General features: G+C 39.0%; 1 protein-coding gene across 2 annotated transcripts in view; it reads right to left on the reverse strand.

Annotated features, from left to right (window-relative positions):
• Nucleotides 1-13,439, reverse strand: part of LOC135709871 (photoreceptor-specific nuclear receptor-like) — a 119,594-nt gene that overhangs the window by 54,720 nt on the left and 51,435 nt on the right. The gene's annotated exons all lie outside the window — the stretch shown is intronic.

A 13,439-nucleotide genomic window follows, 5' to 3' on the forward strand; every position in this document is an offset into this window, starting at 1 on the left:
AAGCGTAAGGCCCGGCAATTCGGATTTGGAAAAGCGGAAGCCTAACTGAATATTTTTCCTGAATTTTATACTAATTGAACTTGAAAAAGAAATTTAATTTGATTTTTTAAATAAACGATTTCACCGATTTACACGCGTTTTCCCTTGACCAAATTTTGACCGTATCACCCTTTAGCAGGATTAGTTTTCCGTTTGATTCAACAGTGTAACATTTTGCTCTCATTTTTGCTGTGTTAACCGTTAAGTTAACCAAAATGAGATCAACTGGAGTATTCAAAATAAGTTACATCATAACAGCAAATTTTGATTTCAATTTGATCTTCAGCTTTGCTCGGTTACTGCCCTCGACAGTGTGCCGTCAGCAGTGAACTAGCGGCTAAATTCAAGAAGGACCTGTCCACCATAACCCGTACCGGTTCCCGCTTCGTAGTTGGAGGAGATCTAAATGCTCACCATAAGGCCTGGTGGAACTACCAGCAGAACCAGAACGGTCGTCTGGTTTTCTCCGTTTGGTTTTCGAATGAGCCAACATTCATCTCACCGGCGGGCAACCGCTGGGTTCCTGTCAAATACCAGCTTGTTCAAGCCAGTAGCCTTGAACGAACTCAGCTCTGACCACCAACCGGTGGTGGCTGAACTGGGCTACAACGTGGCCCCTACTCCAAGTCTGCGCAAGGACTACCACCGCGTAAACTGGGCCCAGACGTCATCGACAACCTGCCGTTTGACACCGTGGAGGACATCGACCGAGCGTTGGAGGGACACCACCAAGCCATACCGTGGCTGACGAGGCGTGCGTCCGACGAGTTTCTGTGAGGGGTAAGTTTATTGCCATTGATTCCCACACCCAACTCTTGATTCGCCTGAGAAATGTTCGTAGACGCCAGTTTCAGAGGACTGGAGATCTGGGCAAAAAACGTGAAATGGCCGATCTGAACAGGCAGATTGCTTCCAGAATGGACTCACTCCGAAATGAAAGTTTCGGACGTGTTGTCCAGAATCTGGAAGACCGCTCCAGACCATTCTGGAAGGTAGCCAAGGTCCTGAAAACTTATACCAAACCAGTTTCACCTTTCAGAGTCAAAAATGATGACGATCGGCTTTTAATCGCCCCACAGGAGAAAGCAAATGCGATCGGCAAGCATGTCGCTTCAGCGCATTTGCTTGGCTCGAATATCCAAAGTCAGCTCGAAAATCAGGTTGCGCAATGCGTTCAAAACCTAGATGCCTACCCCTATCTCGTGCCTCCGGCGGATATGATTACAGTACAACAGATTTGCTCACCGCTGAAATGCACCAAGAACATGAAGGCTCCCGGGTTTGACGGTATATTCAACTGGATCTTGAAGAGACTCAGCATGAAAGTGCGCAGTCTCTTCTAACCGCTATCTTCAACAGATGCTTGGTACTGCACTACTTTCCAAGCATCTGGAAAGTAGCTAAATTCATACCAATCCGCAAACCCGGTAAGGATCCAACATTGCCTTCAAGCTACAGACCAATCAGCCTTCTTTCAGCGCTGAGCAAATTGTTCGAGAAACTTATTCTCAATCGTTTGCTCAAGTTTGTCGAGGAAAATAACATTCTCCTTCCGTAACAGTTTGGATTCAGAAAGGGGCACTCCACCAATCACCAGCTAGTACGGGTGATGAATAACATTCGAAGTAACAAAGCTGTATCCAAGTCCACAGCCTTGCTAGACGTCGAAAAGGCGTTTGACAATGTTTGTCATGACGGACTTGTGTACAAGCTTTGTAACTTCAACTTTCCTTTACATCTTGTTAAAATCACCCGTAATTACCTCCAGCAAAGGTCGTCTAAGGTATCGTAGCTTTACAGCATCTACACTTCCGACATTCCTCCCTTCGGAGACGGTTGTGTATTTTTCCTGTTCGCAGATGAAACCGCAATAGCCGTCAAAGGAAGGATTTCTCGAGAAATAACGAACAAACTTCATTGATGCCTTTACGCCTTTGCTGATTATGCCACCACGTGGAAAATCAAAATCAATGCCTCCAAAACACAAACAATCATGTTCCTCCATCGGCATTCGCCTAAACTAAAACCGACTCCATCTTGTACTGTAATCATGGATGGCACAAGAGTTGAGTGGTCCGACGAAGTAACCTATCTCGGGATGTTGTTCTGCCTTGGTTAGGTGTCTGTATCCGCTGATTTGCCGCAGATCCCGCCTCTCAAGGGTGAACAAACTGGCGGTCCTCTACGCAGCTCCGGTGTGGAAATCATGTGCACAGACTCACAGAAACAAAATTCAGGTCGCTCAGAATAGAGTGCTAAGGATGGTTCTTGATCGTCCTTTCGACACTAGAATAACAAATTTACACGAAGAGGCAGGCATTGCAAAAATAGATTCCAGAATTAACGAAATTAACACTAAATTTGCACAAAAACTGTATTTTATCAGAACATGCTTTGATAAGCAATTTGTAAATAAGATCGACGGAAAACAAATCAAGGGAAAAAGTAGAATGGTCTGTGCCTAGGGACACGAACGGAAGCTTGACGTAGGACCGCTAGGGCACGGAACAAATGTGAAGAGAATTTAGTTCTTTTAATTGATCGATCATCTATTATTTTTACTCTTTCCGTTTTTGATTTGTAGGCGTACCAAATTTGTAGTATTTTTTTTTAAAGAGAAAGTTGATGAAAAGAATCGATCAAAACCACTTGCACCCCTGCTTCCAAGTTTGGTAATAAGATTACAACTCTGGAGAGCATTTTGTGTGGTCGTTGGGGGCATATGGTTCTGAATGTGGACCAACAGGCAGATAAATTATATTCTAACTTTTTACTGTAATAAGCTTGTTGTGGCCGCGAAAAGGGCCGTTTCTTTGCCAAAGTTGGTGATGATTTAACCTGCGAAACCGTACAGAGTGCGGCTGTCGCTTCAAAGCGTAGATGACACATCCATGACCGCTTACGCTTGGCGTGGTCAATGTAGGTGGCAGCATCACGGATCTCATTTTCCAAGAACACCTTCAGCACACCTCGTGTTTTCTCGTAGATCAGACCGGAGACACATTTGAAACCGCCACGGCGAGCTAGACGACTGCTTTTGCTGCTTCTGCTGTCTGCTCACCACGGCGTCCGAAGCGAAAATGAGTTGAGGCTTGACTTTAAATGATCTATATTTCTTGAATTTGTATGGTTTACATGTATAACTTATCAAGTGACACAGATGCGTCTTTTCAACTTTAGTTCCTGTGAAATTTCAATTATTAATAATTACAGTTCTTAGTCCTATCAGGCCTGTTTTAGAGAATGACCACCTTGGTGGGATTGGTTTGATTTGAATTGGAAAAAGGAGACTACTTATAACTACTATTTACAGTTGAGGCTAGACAGCAGCGTTGTTTTATATCTTTTCGGGTTAAATCAGAATAATGTGCAACCAAGTGGTACTCGAATATGACGACTGCGTTTGGGTAAACGTTGTTCATGAAAACAGTGAAAACATTATCACTTTTTATTTGTACTTTGGATAATGCTTGACATTACCGCTTTTTCAATAATTTCTTATTGAAAATTATCAATAGACATATTTCTGATCGATTGGTGATAATATTATTGAAATTGATCCAGGGGCAGCTGAGTTATTAATGTTCAAAATCTATCATAATTTTGTTTCATGTTCCATTTTCGGTTTTCACAAAGTGTACCTCAGTATAGAAATTAAAGACGTAGTCCTACTATAAAAATCTTGATTGAATATGAGACCATTCATATTAGGCATAGGCAATATATAATGTTTTAATTGTGTATGGGTCCTGAAAGGTATAGCAAAAGTGCTTGATAAAGCCTAAAATGTGATTTGACCTGTGAATAATTATGCTGTAATGGTCTATGACAGTTAGTTTGGACTCTAAGATAATTCTTAAATTGCTAACTCTTTCGCATTTTTCTACATTTTGATTTCTTAATACAATTGAAATGTTTGAGGTGGTTCTTTCCTGCTAAATAACATAAAGTTTCATTTTTTAAATTCAATACTAGTAGACATTTTTTACATAACGTGTAGAATATTTGTATTCTATTCCGGAATATATTGATGTCTTCTTAATTTTTTTTTTTCCAAAAAGAGCTTCATTTCGTTGGCATAGATAACCATTTATTTTTATAATGAAAGAATTTTCGTTTAAGTATAGAACATAAAAAGAGGTCCCCAATGAGAGCGTTGGAGGACACCTGAAGTGACTTGAAATGGGCTGGATTTCTTTCCGTTGAAATTAATTGTTGGTAAAGGGTGTCCACGATGAAATTGCCACACACAAAATTGATTCGCAAAATTCGAGTTTTCATCCGATTGCCATCAAATTTTCAGGGATTGAGAAATAACTATTAAACTTCATTTTACCATTTTACTCGTATTTTATTTACAGTCCATACGCAAATGCCCGCACCTTGGCCTTAACCCCGGCCATAAGATTCTGCACAACCTGTGAATCAACCGTTTTTTGCATGTAAACCCATACTTTCTTCAGTTCCTCGACTGTCTTCACTACCTTAGGTCGTTTAAGAAGGTGCTGCTTCATAATCGCCCAGTACTTCTCGATGGGGCGGAGCTCCGGAGTGTTGGGAGGGTTGAACATTTTCGGCACGAAATTGACCTTATTGTCCGCATACCACTTCAGCACGTCCTTGGAGTAGTGGCATGAGGCCAAATCCGGCCAGAAGATTGTTGGGACGTTGTGGGCCTTCAGGAGAGGAAGCAGCCGCTTCTGGAGGCACTCTTTTATGTACACCTGTCCGTTCATCGTGTCCTGGGTCACGAAAGGTGCACTCCGCTTCCCGCACGTGCAGATGGCTTGCCAAACCAGGAATTTCTTCGCAAATTTGGACATCTTCTGAGTGCGGACATGCTCCGGAACGCTGAACTTATCCTTGGCCGTGAAAAACAGGTTGCCGGGGATCTGTTTGAAGTCGGCCTTCACATATGTTTCGTCGTCCATGATGCAGCATTCAACTTTCGTCAGCATGTTGAGGTACAACTTCCTGGCACGGGTTTTGGCGGACTTGTTCTGCTTCTCGTCGCGATTAGGGGCCTTTTGTACCTTGAACGTTCGAAGCCCAGCCTTAGTTTTGGCCTTCTGGACAAAACTTCGGCTTAGGTGCAGCTTCTTAGCCACATCCCTAACGGAGGCGTTCGGATTTCGGTTGAAGGCCCCAACTACGCGGTTGTGATTTTTGGTGTTGTACGGAATACTTTTTCCTTCACTTCTGGGCTTCCGATCGGTGGTCAACCGTTCCTCGAACCGCTTAATCACTCGCGACACCGTGGAATTCGCGATTTCCAACGTTTTAGCGATGGAACGATGCGAGAGATCCTTGTTCTCGTGATGAATGCGCAAGATTTTATCACGCACGAGCTGTTCTTTCGACTCCATTTCCGCGAGTTTTGATCACAGGACTTTAAAACTTGCAGGATGTAAATAATGCACTATGAACTAAATCCACCCAAATTTTCATTAAATTCTACCCAACGGTTAAAAAGTTAGAGCAATTTCATAGTGTGGCAATTTCATCGTGGACACCCTTTAAGTCAAATATGGACGCACTTCGCGCCAAATCGAATCGAAGCTGGCAACACCCTCTCAGATTTCATTGAAATTTTCTGGATGTATAGATTTTTGAAAGTTTCGGTTGCATTCGTGGGTAAAGCAAAATTCACGAAACTTAATTTCACGACAGATTGTTGAGATTTGCGTTTTGTTAGCTTGATATTCTGAACTGCGATATCACAGCTTGCAATATCAACCGCAGTTGATTTTTGTCTACGAAAATCAAGCATGATCTTGTTTTTAGGTGAGATTTGATGTTTCGATATTTTTAAGTATTTTAAATTATTTCTTACTTTAATCGTAGTATCCAGTTGCTGGTGTAGTTGTATATAGTTGAGCGACAATATATTAATTTTCATCACGTACTAAAGCATATAAATTAATATTAATTCCAGCCTGTTTTGCTGGAAAATCAATGCAGTAGTGTAATTATTTTATGAATAAGTATTTTTATTTTGCGTATGAAATAGTGTATCAATATCATCATTTCAAGAAACTAGTTATAGCAGAGACAGTATCGGTAGGATCGATGAAATTATCCTATTCTAGTTATTTAGGATTTCAAACTGGCTGTTCAGTATTCTATCAAATATTTGGATTCTTTTACTGAGCTGTTCTCGGTTTCTCGGGAAAATATGAAACCGGTCAACGAGGGAACAGAAACAAGATTGACAACATGTGACACCACAGATGCCAGATTTGTTTTTCAGAAGTCTGTGAAAAATGTAAATTTCATAAATGCCTGTAATTCGGCTGCCTAAAATTAACAGAAGTTTTGCGTGTAACAGGTGGAGGGGGGGGGGGATCATGAAAGCGATGAGAAATTTGAAATGTCAGTAAAAGTCATGTTCGAGTAAAAAACACCTGCTTTAACGAATTGAGTTGGAATTGGGAATGCATCCATTACGCCGTATACGTTAGAAGCAATCAATAAAAAGATAAATTATGATTACACGACAAATCAGGTCGACTCAAAGTTGAGATTAGTATTTACCTCAAAGACTGAGTAAAATTGTTTGAGCTTTGTTTCGGAATTTGTTTTCTAATATTAGAAACATCCCGATGTACACATGACATAAGTTCACGGAAACACGTGTTCATGTAGTTTCCATTGGGAGTGCACGTAATATTTTTCCATTAACAAAACCAATGATATCTATCTGAATGTCACATAACATTCATGTGATCACATGAGTTCTATAACTTAAATTAAATTTGACGCATAAAGTTCATGTGATTTTGTGGTACAATTCCCAATTATGATATCACATGAAAGTTATGTGAAATTTTAATGAATATTTTTCATTGGCTATGTGATTTATTCTTTGCGTGTATACTTCTAGAATTAGTCAATTTTTCGCCGATTTTTGTCATTTTCGAAAAGATTTATGAGGTTCGGAAAACTTTACTCATTCTACATGTAAACTATGTTTTCAAGAGCTTGAGTAATTTAAACTTTAATTTGAGTCGATCTTATATGCCATGTAGTGTCGAAATCCGTTAGTTACTTAGTACAGGTTTTTTTGCACGCCAACAGCGGGAAAACGAGCACATCTAAGTGAGAGATTCAACTCCCACCACCTAAATATGGATAATCAAAAGTTGCATGCTCGAAGATATCTTAAAAAATGAAGAATTTTAAAATATTTGTTCTACGAACTTTCCACTTATATGATATAAAAATGTGTAGTCTACGCAAAGGGTAAGTCACTCCGCACACCAATCTTGGGTCATCTTTTTTGTCAGTGTGCCGCAAGTATGCCGATTGTGCCGGTCATAAGTGGACCCTACACAACAGTTTGTATTGACAATAATCGTATTGTCAATACATTTTATATTGACGTCAATACATCGGTATTGACAATATTTCTGTATTCACATCATCAATATTATTGTCAATACTTGTAAGTATTGACAATATTTCTTACCGTGTGGGGTTCGCTATAGAGGAAGCTGCGATTGTTTGTAAAATACCCATCGCGGCAACCCGGTATTTCTGACACCTTGAATGTTTTGATTTGAAATTGCAAGGATAAATCGGATTGACGATGACGCGGGAAGTGGCGAGTGTGCAAAATTTCGGTGTTTTGTGATCCATAGGGTAATAAAAGTCCTGTGTTTTAGTGTTTTATAATGCCCTCAAAGGCAGACCAGAAACCTAGCCTTTTGGCCGGAAAGAGTTGTAACCGGTGGGGAAAATTGTTGAGGAACGACTATAGAGGGTGATAAATAGACTTCTTTAGTTTGTTTCGTGTGAGTTGCAGCATTATTTGAATTAAGGGTACTAATGAGGTCTGATTAACTACCTCTTCCTCTTCAGTCCACTGTAGAACCTACATTTCGTATTTAGATCTATAAGTAAACTGCTGATCTGAGTTCCTCTGGTATATTCAATTAGAAGATGTTCCTGAACATACAGTCAAACAGCACGTAATGTTCAGAACAACTTCAATGAAAGTTATCCAGCAGTGCTCCCATTTTATTTACAACAATCTAATGCCTACGAGATTGTGCCGAAGGTATGCCGAAAATGTGCCGATGGATGTGCCCAAGCTGTGTAGAATATAATTTCGGCACAATGTGCTGAGTGACTTACCCCTTGAGTCTACGCCATAATGTTCCTTATACTGTTCTATAAATTTCGTTAAATCATAATTTTCGTGTAGAGAGAGAGATAAAAATCAGAAAAGAGGCCGTTATAGCTAAAATTCACAAGAAAACAGAGCCAATAAGAGCTTCAATTAGTTTGACAGAACATAGTTGCATTGCTTTTCAATGATGACTGTTTCATTGATAGATGATATTTTTAGAGATATGAATCCTCAGTAGGCGTGTTTTTTTTTATCAAAGACAAGTGTCACGCGAGCCAAAACAGTAATTTATAAAATAACGAACATTGCATGATGGATAGTCTAATCTAGAGCCGATGTGAAAAAACTCATCCGTTTGGATTGAATTTGCAAAACGCACCGCGTTCGATCAAATTGACTGACTACACGGAAAACAAAACATAGGTATTGAACATCTTAAAATCTGTGATTCTCGGTAGGAAAAGTGAAAAATTGGTAGTTTGAACCTTTTGTCTGTGAATCGGTATCTTCTTCTTCTATGCCACATAATCGACACATGTCCTCTTGAAGTTTTCCTGTTAGCTTCAAGTGATATTTACATGGATATGTCCTGTTTTTAAACCAGTGTACATACTGAGATCTTTATTTCATAGTTCAAGAATTTTGCTAGTTTCGACTGCCTAGCAATGAGAGTGTTGTTCCAATTGGTCTCCACTTTCTTTTTTCTCATTTTTTAAACTCCATTCTAAGAGAGCAAGCAGAAACTCCACATAATGGTTCTGATCCTATAAATTGTTGAGATGATCCAAGCCTAGCCAGTGTGTCGGCTTTCTCATTCCCTTGAATCCCGCAGTGACCAGGAACCCAAAAGAGGTTCACTTGGTTTTGGCAGGCCAATTTTTGGAATGACATTGCACATTCCCATACAAGTTTAGAATTACATGTTGCTGATTTCAGAGCATTTAGTGCTGCTTGGCTATCAGACATAATGCAGATATTTGAATGTCTATAATTTATACGCAAGCAAATTTTAAAACATTCAAGAATTGCTTGGACTTCTGCTTGGAACACGGTAGGCCAGTAGCCCATAGATATTGAGATATTTATACCTGGACATGTTACTCCTGCTCCTATACGATTATCCAATCTAGAGCCGTCTCTTTAAAAGACGATTGATCCTGGACGAATGTTTGGTCACCCATTGTCTCACAAATCGTGATCCGCATCTGCTACATTGTAAAGACGATCGAAGTTATATTTTTTCTTCATCCAATCTTCATTTTGTAACACATTAGAATCAATATTGAACATTTTTAGGATGCTCATATGTCCTCTTAGATCATCTTCAAGGAAATGCTGTGACCGTCGGATCCATAATGCACTCATTTCGGCTTCTAATTGAATAAATTGATGCAACGGATGCAGATAAAGTAGAGCATCTAGTGCTATATTTGGTGTGCTGCCCATTACACCAGTTATTGAGAGAGTAGCTAGCCTTTGCAGTCTCCCAGCTTCTTCTGAGCTGATTTTTCATTGGTTTTAGGCCACCAAACCAATGATGCATTGGTTATTCTGGGACTTACAATCGTCAAATAAATCCACTGAAAAGTTTTTTTTTTACTTATCCAAAGAGCATTTGTTGCTTTACTAATGACTTGCTCTAGATGCGAATTCCAATTTAGTTTGCTGTCAAGAGTAACTGCCAGATACTTGACTGTGTTTGGTCTTCAACATGAAAGTTCATTTAAAAAAAAGTCTATTTCTGTTTCTAGTCTGTTCTAGGACTGTTTCCATGCCTTGAGAAAATTGAGACAATCCGAAAAGCTGTAGCTACGAAAAATGTCACAGAGTTGAAGGCATTTTTAGGTTTGGTCAACTATTACGGTCGTTTCATTCCCAACTTATCCTCACATCGCAGCAAGTTGTTACAGTCTGTTGAGGAAAGACACGAGCTTTGTTTGGAGCAAGGATTGTGAAAAATCGTTTAAAAATTGCAAAAAAGTTTTGTTGAATTCTAATCTTTTGGAATACTATGATCCTAACAAGCCACTAGTGATTGTTTCCGATGCCTGTGGTTATGGTTTAGGAGGAGTAATTGCACATGTTGTTGACAAAGTAGAATGCCCTATCAGCTTTACTTCTTTCTCATTGATCGATGCACAGAAATCATATCCAATTCTGCATCTAGAGGCATTGGCGCTTGTTAGTACTATAAACCAGTTTCAGAAATTAAAATGCAATATTTGTGCACGTTTACAGAGGCATATAATGGAGTTGTCAATTTGTGACTTCGCCATTTTCACCGACCATCGTCACAAATGGGTAATGCGAATTTCTGTTCACGTTTTCCTTTACCGCAAGAAATTCCTAAAGAGTTGCAAAGTGATTACGTTAAGAACATCTATATCACTGCAGAGTTGCCTTTAGATTGGACGAGGATCGCAAAAAAAAAGACAGAAAAGGATGAATTTCTTCAAATTTTTTAAAAATTTTGCTAAAAAGTAAGACAAAAGGTTTTAAGACGTTTACTCACATCATCAAGATCTTGAGTTGTTGAATGGTTGCCTGCTTTATCAAGATCGTGTTATTATTCCAGGAAGATTGCAAAATTCTGTGTTGAAGCTACTCGAAAGAAATCAGTCAGGCATTCACAAGATAAAGCAGCTAGCTAAGAGAACTGTTTACTGGTATGGAACCAATAGTGATGTTGAAAGTTTTGTGAAAAGGTGTCACATTTGTAACCAAATGTCTATTGTTTCCAAGAAGCCATCACAAACTAGTTGGATTCCTACTAACCGTCCATTTAGTAGGATACACGCAGATTTCTTCTATTTCGACCACAAAGTTTTTCTTGTTATGGTCATTGTGACTGATGGTGGACCACCGTTTAGCTCTAGATATCTCATAGATTTCTTGGGAAAACAAGGCATCAAGGTCATGAAAAGTCCACCATATCACCCTTCAAGTAATGGTCAAGCCAAAAGAATGGTTCGTGTTGTTAAAGAAGTGTTGAAGAAGTTTTTGCTCGATCCACAAATGAAAAGTTTGGATCTTGAAGATCAAGTCTCTTGTTTCTTGTTTAACTATCTTGTACTTGTTCTGAAGATTCAAGGTTTCCTCCTGAAAATCTGTTTAACTTTAAACCGAAAACGATACTAGATCTAGTCAATAGTTTTAAACAGCACTTGACAATCAAAAAAGACGAGGAAAGCACTGGTTTTAATACTGACGAGTCTGAACGAGACGAGTTTGCTAAGTTATGTACGTTACGGAGATCCAATCTACTTCTAGAATTTTAAGCCGACAGATACAAAAAGGTGGTTGGATGCTACATTTTTAAAGAAAGTTTCTCCAAATGCTTTCCAGATTTCGCTTGGGGGGGACACGTATACTGCACATTGCGATCAAATCAAGCTCAGGTACCAGAGAAGATCGTATGTAGATGGCAGAATGATCATACGGACATCAGGAAGCGTCCAAGAGAGAAAGCAGACGGTTCGGTCTCGGATGAAGATTTTTATGGTTTTGTTTTGGATTCAAGTTTATTCGACACACAAAATGGCAATAGTTTGTCATGCTCATCAGAGACTGGTAATAGTTTGCCAATTAAACGATCAGGCAATAGTGTGCCTAAACCAATTCCTGCCACGTTTAGCAACGACTTATTGCAGCCATCCAGCATTTGGAAGTCAGGCAATACGGAACGTTCTAACGAACTACCAGCTTCAACTTCATCAGGCGATTTCGGTTTACCAATTCACGGAACTGAATCATCGCTTTCGTCACATCGACGGTCAAGAAGAAAAAGAAGCCAAGATGTAGCTTTTGGTAATCAAGGTGATTAAATTTAAAAAGATCACTATTTTTACCCTTGATTTGTTTTCCGTCGATCTTGTTTTCCGTGCTGAGCACCAATGCTACCGACGCCAGGGAGGCAGCTCCCACACCTGGACACTACCTATCGACCCATCAACTCATGAACCGGGGACCAACGGCTTTACTTCCCTTCCGAAGAGAGATGTTATGCCTCAGATTGAACCCAGGCCTGCTGGGGTGAGAGGTAATCACGCTTACCACTACACCACCGGCGCCGCTAAGAAGATCCCTATGTTCTAAACGAAAAAATCTAATAATGATTATTTCTATTATTTATTTGAATTTTATTCAGTCGAATTCTTTGATATGTTTGTAAAATTTTAATATTTAATTTAGTCGTTAAGTTAACCATGAATTGCAACAAAATGAATTGTATGAACAATCTCGAGAAAGGAGAACTGTAATGATACTATATCAGCAATCCGAGAATAAACTCAGTGAGTTATTATCAGAGCATGCAATTGATAACATCGGTGTTATACCTTGTACTTACATCCAAAGTAACTTTAAAACCTAATACCCATCATTACCCAGCCATAACACAATTATGGCACTACTCCTTTTAAACTCTATAAGCCATATCTGGTTAATGCCATAACTGATATATTTTTTAAGTAATTCCATAAGTGGTACACCTCCTCTACTCTTTTGCATTAATTCGTTTTTATCTTATTGGAAATAAGGTTTATCCAATTCAACATAAATTGGGAGACAACTCCTCATTGATATTGAATTCGATAATTTATTATTATTATTATTATACTATATTTTATTAGCTACAGAGCCAGTTTTTGGAGTTTAAGATCTTCCTTCTCCCCCTCATAGGCCAAAAAATCATGGTTCAATATCATATGCAATTTGGTTAAATGTATGATGGTAATTTATCAATAACCAAAAACAAATTTTCCGTGCGCACCCGCATCTAGACATGATGAATAAAACCCTGAACACTAGAAGGTATCGCGTTATGGTTTTGGCTCATGACAGTAAAAATAGAGAAAAGCGTGTGTAAATGTCCCATCAGATAAAGAGAAAATTATAACTGTCATTAATTAAATCTCTCAGCCCACTGTCAAAATCTCACAAATCTTAAATCTCTTCACTTCATTAATCTCTCATTGCCCGCAAAATACATTTCCGTATTTTAGCAAGGTAAACTCACTAACTCTTATTCATTTAAATATCATGAAAAACTTGCAAACTGGTCATCTTATGCTCTCTTAGCTATCAACTCACAATAGTACTCAAAAAAAAAATTCTTGATATTTTGACCATAAACTCTATCACTTAATCTCGCGCTTCACAGATTTCCTCATTGACATTCATGTAAGTTAAAAGTAGCAAATGAATTGCCATAGGTAAAAGAGAAAACCCAAGTAACGATTTAGGATTTAAAGGGTTCTGTAGTCGATGA

The sequence above is a fragment of the Ochlerotatus camptorhynchus genome, unplaced genomic scaffold (assembly GCF_037179485.1).
Source record: "Ochlerotatus camptorhynchus isolate MF236.1 unplaced genomic scaffold, CSIRO-AGI_Acam_v1.1 ptg000367l, whole genome shotgun sequence".
In the NCBI taxonomy this organism is placed as follows: Eukaryota; Metazoa; Arthropoda; class Insecta; order Diptera; family Culicidae; genus Ochlerotatus; species Ochlerotatus camptorhynchus.